Here is an 11,906-nt window from a genome sequence, read left to right as displayed (position 1 = left end):
TAATTTTTCATGAGCACCATGAAACAGGGGACCAGCAGCGTGAGGGAAGGTCCTCCCAGTTTAAGACTGAAAGAGCAAACATACCCCCGTGAACAGAGCAGCAACATGACATAGAACGGACTATGCCATGTATACACGACAAGGTGGAGCTGGGGAGGTGGAGGGTAGCAAGTTGCAAGCAGGAGCAACTGTACAGCAAATAGCAAACAGCAGCAGCAGCAGCAGCAGCAGCAGCAGCAACAGATAGCAGCAGATAGCAGCAGATAGCAGCAGATAGCAGCAGATAGCAGCAGATAGCAGCAGCAGCATAGCCAGAAGCTAGCAGAGCGGGAGTTGAGGCCGGGTGACATTTAAGTTGAGAGGGGCCAATCAGAAGCAAGGGATTTGATCAGCTGATGCGGAGCAGCTGTAGATCAGCTGATTGATCAGTTTGATTGATGGACAGGAAGCCAATAGCGTTTGACTACCACGGCCTGACAGAACTAACGCTAACGCTCGATAAATGAAAATCAATTGGAATTCATGATTTCACTTAAGTCATTAACACCACTGAAATGTTGTACCCTGAGTCAAGCGCTACTTTGTTTCTCCTGCTCACATGTATGGCCATTTTGGCTTGTCCAAACAAGAAATTCAGGAGTTGACATTTAAACCTACATTTCTGGCAATATTTAAAACCAAAAATAAAGGTTTCCATTGAAAAGCATTCATTAAAACAACCAAATAATCTTTCTAACAGAGAAAATAGAGGCTTCGGCCTCACATTGCATGAAAGCATGGAAAATTGTTTCTCTCACAGTGCAAAAAGGACACTGATGACTCACCCCAGGGTTTAAAAATGAAATAAAAGAATTAACCGCTACTGCCCCATGTAGAATCCTCCATTGCAAATCCCCACATTTCTTAGGTAATGGTGACTTGTGAAAAACTCTCCATTGTGGTTTAACCTGCTCTGCTATTTGTAAAACTGCACACCAAGGTGCATCAACTCTTTTATCAAGATATTTTTTCAACACCAATACACACAGTCTGGATGATCCCATACCAGAAGCAAGGTTGGGACCAAGAAAAGTTACGAGCTCAGACTTAAGTATAAAATGCTTGAGGAGTCATCTACATCTGCAGACACAGTAAAATTAGGAACTGGATCAGAATCACTAGTACAATAAAACCTGAGTGTAGGCGCCAGATGCCAATTGTATGCCTAGTTTTGGATTTGCCCCATATTTGGTGTATTTGATATTATTATTTCATCATTATAATTTCATATTGATAAGATATTTGATGTTTATGTAAGTTCATGATTGATATAATTCATAATTTAGGTTAAAAACATATGTACAAAATTAAAGTGTTGATTTAGAATTATTTCAGTAAGTTACTTAGGGGGCCTTTAATCACTTCGAAATGCTGCGCGAGATGCGCAGAGTCGCCATTCTTGGATTGACACGGCAAGACGGAGGTTGGAGCCTCACGGTCAGTCGTGCAGCCTTGTTGTGGAGCTTCATTTGATTATAATTGACATTTGTGGAAGTTTAGGAGGCATATTTTGTTTGTATTCATTTTTGTTATCCTTTTTGTTTTATAGTAAAAGTACAAAACGTGAAGACTGGTGGAAGATTTCATTTCTTTTGGATCCGGGAACACGCATCAGCCACAGAGCTCCAACTTTCTAAGATTTTAGTTTGGGTTTTTGAAAATACCCTGCACTGAGGAAAAATCAAATAACAACCTCATTGCATCTTCATTGAACAAACTCTTCCATTTTCCAAGAAGATGTGATACCACCCGGGTTGACCTTACTCCTGAATGTTTAACCACTGAATCAGTATTCTGAAACAAAGGACCTACTAACTTGAGTAAGTCTTTCAGGATGAGAACCTTAACCTTGCAGAGAACTTCTGTGAGAGCACGAAAAGACTTTGCACGTGTGAGATCCAAGATGGAACCATAGATCAAGGGCTCTTGCAAAAACCAAAACAGAGATGTAGAATCCAAAGTTCTCCCAATCTTTAAAAGACTTGATACCTTAAAAAGATTATGATAAAAAATAGGAAACTTGTTCAGGTCCGGAGTTTTAGGGTCCATCCAGAACAGAGTCTTGTCTAGGCCCAGCCCCTCAAAAGTCTGAAGGATGGCACAAGCTACAGCTTTCCAACTGCAGTTCACCATTCTACTGAGTAACCTCTGTATGAATTGTAGGCGAAAAGCAGCTGTCCGAATTTATAAATGAACCAGTCCGTATACCCCTTCCTCTCTCTGTAAAAACAGAACACTCTGTGAAACCCAGTGCAGGCTATCCCAAAAGAAATTAACCAAAATTGACTGGATTTTTTAAAATACATTTGCTAGAGGGTCTGTAGATGCCAACTGGTGCCAGAGGGATGATGCTACCAGGTTGTTTTATTATCAGCACTCTCCCTCCATAAGACAATTTATTCATTAAGAAAAATTCAATCTCATTACATTACAATGGGAGGATGTGGGGGAACATAGGTGGGGTGGGGACTGGCTTCCTCAGTGTGGACCTGACTGGGTGCCCTGACCATGAGCTGCCGGCTGGGGGGCCCGCCGTGCATGGTGGGCCTGGGCCCACCCCTCACATAATGGGGTGGTGAACCCTCTGTCCGGATCTCCGGATGGTGCCCCTTGGCGCTCCGGTTCGGCCCCCAGACCAGGTGGGCTGGACTCCCTGTCGGATGGTCGCGGGCGGTGACGGGGTGGTCAGCGGGGCCAGTCTGGAAGCTGGCCCCCTGCAGGTCCGGCCCATGCTTCGCCCCCTCTTATCGCCTCTCTGTCCCATCACATCACATCTTATGTGACACTAGGCCTTGAGGGGCTGGACCCTCCAATTTTAATCACATAGTAGACATCGAGGGCTTGGGGGAGTGCATGAGGATGTACTGGGAGACTCTGCCGTCTGCAAACAGCGGGGCTCCCATGCCCTGGGTACCTCCCCCAATTTTAACTACATCCTAGTCATCCACACCATCGCATCTACATTCCCATGCACAACACGCACCCTGCACCCATGTTGGGATGGGGGGGGGGCGTCTGGGGTGGGGGAGGTGGATGTCTGTTGCTGCCCTGTTGCTGACTGCACCATGGCTGGGGGCCAGGGGGTGGGGCTTGGGTCCGGGCCTGGGGGCCCGATTGGCATTCTCGGGGCAGGTGGTCTGCCTCCTGGCATGGTGGTTGGGCTGGGGTTGGTCACGGGCCTTGCCGTTGTGCGGGGGGCCCCTGGCTGGTGGTCTTACTAGGTCTGAGGTGCCCTGGACTACATCTGCATCTGAGGAGAGCTCGACCCCTGTATGGGCAGAGGAAGATGAGGCTGTGCAGTGATTTTATTTTTTGTGTGGGCGGGTGTCAGCCTCACCAGTGGGTGGCGGGCCCCCTGTCAGGGCTCTGGCTGGGTCTCAGGCTGGAGGGGCTCAATGCCCCTGGACTTAGGTCGTGCTGTGGGGGGTGTGCCCGGCGGGCCGGGGTCCTCCCCTGTCTCTCTGTGGGCTGCCTCCGGATGGGGATTGCTGCGCCCGTTTTTTCCTGCAGGTCCTGGCATGGGTTGGGCCTGTGGCTGTCTCCTGGCGGGCGGGGGGGGGGGGGGTTGGCCTGGGGCATCCTGTGTTCTGGGGGTTGCTGGGTGCCCTGGTGGCTTGGTCCTGATCTGCCTGCTATCCTGGGCTGGGGGCGTGTTGTTCTGGTGCCCCACATCAGCTACAGTCAGCTACCCACAGCATCCAATGACAAACTGTAGCATACACGTGCACACACATATACACTTGCATACATACAAACGGTGCACATCTGATACATAATCACACAATTCCATCTAGTAAGACGGCCCTTAACTTTTTCAATAACACCTTCAAAATTTTTCTGCATAAAAATATTTCCAAAAAACACCCCCAAGTGCTTAAAATCACCTCTGGACCAAGACAAATCCTCAGGTAATTTGGCTGCACCATTGTTGCAGTTCCCCATCAACAAAGCCAGACTCTTTACCCAGTTAACGAGAGCAGAGTATAGGGTTCTAAAATCATTAAATAATCCCAACGTGGAATCTACATCCCTCTGGCTCTTAACAAGAATGGCCACATAATCAGCATAAGCAGATAGTTTAAAAGAAAAAGTGCAGTTTTGAATCATTACACCTTCAAATTCATGTCTCAATGTCACCAAAAGTGGCTTGATCGCCACATGCCAGACAAGGGGCAACCTTGTCTAATGCCTCTGAAAACCCTAAATGGAGCACACAAGTCACCATTAACCTTTAGTATGCTTTCAATGTCACGGTATAAGACTCTTGCAATGCAATTAACAAAGCCAGGATTAAAACCAAATGCAGCCAAGACATTCCATAAATAATTATGTTCTACCCTATCAAAGGCTTTTTTCCTAATCGATTGAGACAAGGCCAAAATCTAACTTCATACCCCTCCCAATGTCCACAATGTCTCTGAAAGTAAATGTTATCATAAATTAACCTGCCCGGCACGCAGTAGGTCTGGTCTGGATGAATGACCTCTTCCACAACCTTGCTAAGCCTATTGGCCAGAACTTTGGAGAGCAAACGGTATTCCACGCAAAGGACAGAGACAGGTCTCCATGATCTAATGTTGTTTAGATCTCCCTTTTTCGACAACAGCTCTACGGCAACTTTGTGGCAGCCGCCCATTGGCAAAACTGTCACTCAGTACCTCCAGCAAATCCATGCCATTTCAGACCAGAATGCTCTGTAGAATTCTACTGGGAGACCGTCAATCCTCAGCGCCTTGCTTTGGGGGGGCTGTAGCCAGCTCCTCAGGGGTTATCACCCCTCCAAGGCCTTCATTCGCTGTGCTTGAAACCTGGGGCAAATTCCTAAGAAAGACATTGTCAGGAGTCTTCTCATAAGAGATCTCGCTCTTATAAACTCCCAAAGAAACACAGCGCTCTCTTATGAATATTAGTATGGCCAGACAGGAGTGTGTCATCCTCAGCATACAAGGAGTACATGAGCCTTTTCTGGCCATTCTTTTTCTCCAAATTAAAAAAGAATTTAGTAGGTGCATCCATAAGCTCAATAGACTGGAAACGTGACCTGACCAGAGCTCCTTGCACCCTGCCCACCATAACTAAGCCAGTAGGTTCTTTTTAGTCTTTATTTTCTCCAATAGATTACCTGTAGTATTTGATACCCCTTGAAGGTTCAGTATATCATTTTCTAGAGTTTCCATACGATTGGAGATGTCCCTCGTGACATTGAAACTATACTGCTGACACAACATTTTTATTTGAACTTAAGCACAATCCCACCACTGCTGTATTGACCTAAAGGACGACTTTGTAGTCTTATAGTCACTCAAAAAAAAAAAAAAAAACCTAAAAACATCTCGAAAATGATTATCTTGCAACAAACTGGTATTAAAATGCCAGTAGGCACACTTTGGTTTAACTGTGCTAATAAATATCTTACATGTTACCATACAGTGATCAGAAAACCCCACTGGGACAATATTACAGCTTCTATGGTTGAGCCAGTGCTTGAACCCATAAAATCTATCTAGCCTTGCCAATGACAGCCTGTTATTATAGGAGTGGACCCATGTGAACTGTCTCCAAGTTAAATGAAAGTTTCTCCAAATATCTGCAAGATTGTGTAACTTTACAGTTTCAACTAATTTTCCACAAGAAGGCTACATGTGAGGCTCCATGTGATTATGATCCATGCCATCCTCAGTGCAATTGAAGTCTCCCCCATAATAAATGTGTCTTCTCAATCACAGGTCTTAAGGACATTGTCCACAGTCAATGGAGAACGTGTCCCATCAACCTCAACTGCAGAATTATTATCATCAGTCCGGTTGGTTGTGGCTGTCCTCTCCTGTGCCTCTAGTAAACACTGGCCAGATGATCCGTCCTCCTCGGTTTCTTGAACTTGGAGAAGATAATGCGCGTGCGTTCGCTTTACGTGATAGTAATAAGAGTTATACACCCGGTACTCACTTGAGCAGCCATCAATCCCACACTGAATTGGATGAGTTCTTCCTCAAGTAAGTAACAACGCTATGTCCTGCGTCCCCAGTCTGAGTTTACGTCGCTATATACGTCGTCATTTATGTCTATATTTTTGTAACATTACAGGGAACATCCTGTACGCAAACTAAACGTAGCTAAGCGAACCAGCTAGCTTAACGAACCAGCTAGCTTAGCCATCAACATGAAGGGATTGGAGATGTCGCCTTATCAGTTTTAAGGGGTAATGTATTACTTTTAAACGTAGGCAGAGGTGGGAGACTCAAGTCACATGATTTGAGGACTTGAGACTTGCTTGACCAACACTGACAAAAGACTTGACTTTGACTTGGTCTTCATGACTTGAGACAGATGACTCGAATGGACTTGATTTTTTTAATTTAATCTTTGAATCTTTTTTTTGCCATTTTTCAGGTAAGAAATTCTGTTTTAATTTTGAAACATGATCGGATGATTTTTACAGCGCAATGTATGCTGCATGCAGACAGCTCCTGTCTCACGCTCAAACGCCACTCAACCTATAGGAGAGAAAAACTCCCAGTGTCTGCCTGAAGAAGTGACCAGTCTTGCCTCCAGTCCTGAATGTGAGTATATCTGTCTGCCCCTTCGCTCTGTGGGGTGTGAGTGTCTTGTTAGACCGTGTTTGTGCACCTACATGTAATTCAATGTGATTGATTGTATTAGCCAATAAATAAGAGAATTTGTATATAAATTCTGGTTGAAAAACTGATATATGAATGATCATAACATAATGATCACCGCTGAATGGAACAAAAAAAGATTTACCAGTTGTACAGTATGAATGGATGACATTTATTTGTAATGTGAAAGCATCTCAATGACAGTATCTTACTTTGTGCCTTACAGCTATCAAGCCTGCTGATAGTGCCAGTCCAGATGCGGACAGTCAAGCCACCTTGGCCAAGCACTACAAGGCGCTACAGGCTTTGTTTGAAAGAAAAAAATCCAAACTACCAGGATGTTTCTCTGCTTCTGGATTTGGAATTTACATCCAGAGGAGCATTGGTTGACTCAGTTACCCTTCGTGAGGAGGACAGACCTGAAAAGATTCTCGAAGCCTATCATCTGTTTTGAAGACATTGGACATGTAAGTCATTATTGACTGTGCATAGTTGATACACAGTATTACGCACTCAATGTGTTAGATTTGAATTTCCACATCTAGAATCATTTATTCATATGTCAGTTTAATATTTTATAGGTGATGGAGGAGCTTCGATGCATTTTGGACATGAGAAACTGCAACTTCATCAGTGAATTAAAGGAAAGATGGCAGGACTTCTGCCAGAAGGTGCAGTTTTTTGGTGTGTCCAAAAAGATGCAGAAACCACCAATGGGAATGGACAAAGGTAAAAATGATGTTTTTTACTTATGTGATCCCAGTGAGGGTGATGGCTTGTTCACTATCAAGTTCTTGTATTTGTGTCTAGTCCTTTATCATCAATTTTCTCTGTCCCCCGCAATCCTCTCCCAACTCAATTCAATTTTCTATTCTTCCTTGAACTGGGTGAAGAGTCTTACTGATATAGTAGAATTAGGTTGATATTGTCCGCCTAGTTAGGGGCAAGCCAAAGATGGGGACATTTTCCTCAGTAATTGTGCATTTTGTTCAAGTGTTTAAGTACTGAATGTTTTCTTCAACAGTGCAACAGGCTGTTGAAATTCTGCACATGCTGCCATCTCTGTTCCCCTCTGTGTCTGGTCCTCAGAAGAAAGTAAGGGATCCAAGTCAGGCTCTGGTGCATGTCCTTGAGGTGAGCAATGCAACATATACGGGACCATTTTGGCTGCATTATTTAAAAGTTAAAACTGAAGGTGTATCCTCTGCCTGCTCCAAATGAGTTCAGAAGAAAGGTATAGTGGATCCTGATCCAACCATAGAAGAGTTTTGGTTTTGAACCTTGAAATAAATCCTTTTTTTTGTTCTCATTGTTTGTTTATTTGTTGTCCTCATATTCAGGCCGTAACACCTTGTTATATGCTTTTCCTTCCTTTTCTTTTGCATTTGGTTTGGTTAAAAAGTTAAGATATAGCTTTCTCTATGCTGTAACCTTTATTATTTCTTTGATTGCAACCAATCTCTTTGCCTTAAGGCCGAGGTTCCAGAGAAATATAACTATTGTCCTGACGGAAGCATGTCTTATGTGTTTTAGGAAAAAGAAGACCCCAATTCCTGCTTGAGGAAGCACACTCTCACTTGCCCTGTCCTGATTGTTAGTTTGTCTAACTGCCTTCTAGCGGTAGGAGATATACCGATAACTACCTTTCCCAAGGACAAGGTCACCCAGGGTGCTTTATACCTGATGGCATACTCTTACACCCTACATCTGACGTACCCAAAGTGTGTTGCAACTCTGCTGTCACTCATTCAAACAGAGGTCCTACTGGACAACATTCATGAGAGAGATCTCACATCATTGTACAAAAAAAGCATGGCTGAGTGGAAGGCTTTTATTGGCCAGTAGGCTTGTGGTATGCAAAATGGCCTCCACTTCTTCCCTGAGGCTGCTATCCACACCCAATGGTGGACAAGTTGGTCAGAAGTTTGTGAGACCTTTTCAGTTTTAAGCACTTGGCAATTGTTACAGGCTGAGCAAGTGTTTGTGTGATTTGTATATTTTTTGTGTAAGCTTTGTATACGTTTTGAAAATAATATTTTTTTGTGATATAATGTTATGTATACAGTGAGCCGTAAAGAGTTCCCCCTACAAAAAACATGCCAGTGCAAACAGTCTTGCATTCAACATTTATTCGAAAGACAGCATTTTCCTGAGGTCAATAACTAATTCTCATTTACTTGCCTTATTTGGAGCTGGTAATGTCTTGAATTGAGAAAAATATTGCGAATAATTATGACTCAAAAACCCTAATTGTAGTCTTTTATACTAATTTAAAGATATTTCTGTCTCAAAATGCCTCTTTCTCATCTCACTTCAAGTAGATGGCTTTCTTAAATCTGGAACAATTTCTCAAATATAAGACTCAAAATAAGTGAAATACACTTGAAATGAAAAGAATGGTACCAAAATACAGGCTGACTTTGAGAAAAACACTACTTTCAAGCATCACAACCTTATTGTGAGAAAGAAAAATCTTACTATCCAATTGAAATATAACTAAAATTGAGTTATTAAAACTTATTTTAAGTCCTTTTAAGTCATGTCAGTCTAAGAAATTATGTCTTATTTCAAGAAATCTCGTTGAGACAATTTTCACTTGTTCCCCTGGCAGATTTTATTTTTTTGCTTAATTCAAGCAAAAATATCGCGTTTTATTATTTTTTCAACTCCTTTTTAGATCAGCATTTTTTCCAATATATTGTCTGAAGTGAGAAAGATCAACAACCATCAGGTGGTTGAGGAGAAAATGGAGAGGACATTTGCTGACAGGAGACATGAGGTGATTGCAGAAAAGCCTTTCATTGCTGAGTTCAAAAGAAGGTGGCCAGCTCTCTTCTCTGAGCAGGTCAGTTTAATACATTTTTAAGGGGAAAGGGATGACAAAAGGAATCTTTAGAGGCCTGCAACAACAGATGATTCAATCATAAAATGATGTCCTTAAGTGCATGTTTACTCACAACATAGACATTTTTGTTTACTTTCAGATGAGTAAATCATAATGCCAATATTTAAAGAGGGAAATTGGACACTGTTGTCTTTTTTCTATGATAAAAATCTATTTGATATCAAAAGAAACTATGCTGAACCGTCTATATTCATATAATGTAACTTCCCCCCCAAAAAACTGTCAAATTTGTTGCAGTAAGTATGTGGTGGTCAATGTAACTAAGCTACAGAATCCAATGTGTTAAAAACCTTAGTAAAAATAACAAATGGATTTCCATGTTGTAGATAAAAATTGCATTAACTTAGAATCACACTACCTGGTTATGGGACAAATTTTTATCTTAAGATCTCACAAGAACATGTCGTTGGTCCAGTTTTTCTGTTTTGTTTTAATTGACCTATGTCCTGTTGCTATTTTTATAAATATTGTTAAATGTCTGTCGGTGGAAGCGGAGTTTACTCGCATCACCACTGTCCCACTGAGATCAAAATTCATGCAACAGCTGGATCATCACTGTATGCGGCTGATGACCATCTTCAGAAAGAAAGGAGGAGCTGCAGGACTAAAAATAAGGAATATCATGAGAGACTTGGATACGGTATTTTTTTATTTCATTCATTATACATCATCATCATCATATATTAAGTCTGAATTCTTGCTTGTGTTGTACGTCGCTTTGGACAAAAGCGTCTGCTAAATGAAATTGTAGGATTGTAGAATACACAAATCTGATCTTCAGTACAGATATTTTTTAAATAAAAATAGCTGGTCACTTGTTGGGGCCTTAGGACTGCGAAACTGCTGATGACGATGGTATATTGTTGCATGCCAATTAGAATACAGCAAAAGTTTTGCTTATACTTAATGTATAACAGAGATGATCGCAAGAGAGGCGTCCACTCGGACCGAGAACAGGAGAGGCGTCCACTCGGAGCGAGAACAGGAGAGGCGTCCACTCGGACCCTTGGAGCGAGAACAAGAGAGGCGTCCACTCGTACCCTTGGAGCGAGAACAGGAGAGGCGTCCACTCGGACCCTTGGAGCGAGAACAGGAGGGGCGTCCACTCGGACCCTTGGACCGAGAACAGGAGAGGCGTCCACTCGGAGCGAGAACAGGAGAGGCGTCCATTCGGACCCTTGGAGCGAGAACAAGAGAGGCGTCCACTCGGACCGAGAACAGGAGAGGCGTCCACTCGGACCCTTGGAGCAAGAACAGGAGAGGCGTTCACTCGGACCCTTGGACCGAGAACAGGAGAGGCGTCCACTCGGAGTGAGAACAGGAGAGGCATCCACTCGGACCCTTGGACCGAGAACAGGAGAGGCGTCCACTCGGACCCTCGGAGCGGGAACAGTGCCAGCCAGGACCCTCGTCGCCGGAACAGGAGTGATGCCCGCCAGGACCCTCGGCGGTGGAGCAAGAGTAGCGCCAGCCAGGACCCTCGGCACCGGAATAGGGGTGACGCCCGCCAGGACCCGTGGCGGCGGAGAAGGTGTAGCAGCCGCTGGGATAGGGATAGTGCCCGCCAGAACCCTTGGAGACGGGGAAACTTGAGACGGGGAGACTTGACGACGGTAGACAACTTACAGCAGGACAATGTGATTAAGGAAAATTTCAATTTTGTGGAGTCAGAAGAGGTTTCTGTTGGGTATACTGCCTTTTTGAAGAAAAAAGGAATAGGGTTGACGCCCGCCAGGACCCTTGGCAGTTCAATAATTATTTTGTAGTATTCGCTATCTTTAACTGTATCAATAAGGCAATGGCAATGGCAAAATGGCAATATTTTTAGCAAAACAATCATTTGGCCTAATGACTGCTTCAACTTATTGTCACTTGAAGATAATGTGCTGTAAGTTATAGGGCTTGGTTTGTCTCTGACATCAAGTGGAGAACAGGGAAATCCAGTTAATGCAGTATTGAGGACATCCAAGTCTAGCTGACCTAAAATAACCACCTGTTTTATCACACACTTTATTTCTTATGGAGCAATGCCCTCAAGAATTACATGCATCACATCCTGGGGTGTTTGCTGGATCAAAATAAATGTTGGAAATTCTACCAGCTTGCTCCTTCTGTTGATGCCAAATGTAGTCTTTAGACTGTTTCTAAGATACTCAGTATTTGCCTTCTCAATGCCATCACACTGCCGAACATGTCTTTCTAGCGTCCTGAGCTCTAAGTTGTCCTCATCAAAATACATTTGCATGTCCTCAAATGAACATTCACACTGCCGGCACTTACTATAGGCAAAACCTTCACCCTCTTTAAATCCACAGAGCTCATGTTGTGCTAAAGTGTCTCCACAT

The 11,906-nt window shown here is 43.5% G+C and overlaps 1 pseudogene across 1 annotated transcript; it reads left to right on the top strand.

Annotated features, from left to right (window-relative positions):
• The first annotated feature begins 5,842 nt into the window (after nt 1–5,842).
• On the top strand, nt 5,843–8,661 carry LOC147254467 (uncharacterized; annotated as a pseudogene). Its single transcript, XR_015118052.1, has 6 exons — nt 5,843–6,032; nt 6,479–6,599; nt 6,883–7,123; nt 7,238–7,385; nt 7,681–7,790; nt 8,190–8,661. The product of XR_015118052.1 is annotated as an uncharacterized LOC147254467 (transcript).
• The last annotated feature ends 3,245 nt before the right edge of the window (nt 8,662–11,906 follow it).

This window comes from Aulostomus chinensis, chromosome 10, assembly GCF_037954235.1.
Source record: "Aulostomus chinensis isolate RoL2024-O1b breed Wild chromosome 10, RoL_Achi_v1.0, whole genome shotgun sequence".
Taxonomy (NCBI): domain Eukaryota; kingdom Metazoa; phylum Chordata; class Actinopteri; order Syngnathiformes; family Aulostomidae; genus Aulostomus; species Aulostomus chinensis.
Note: the sequence above shows the minus strand (reverse complement) of the source record. Positions and strands in the feature narration are given on the sequence as shown.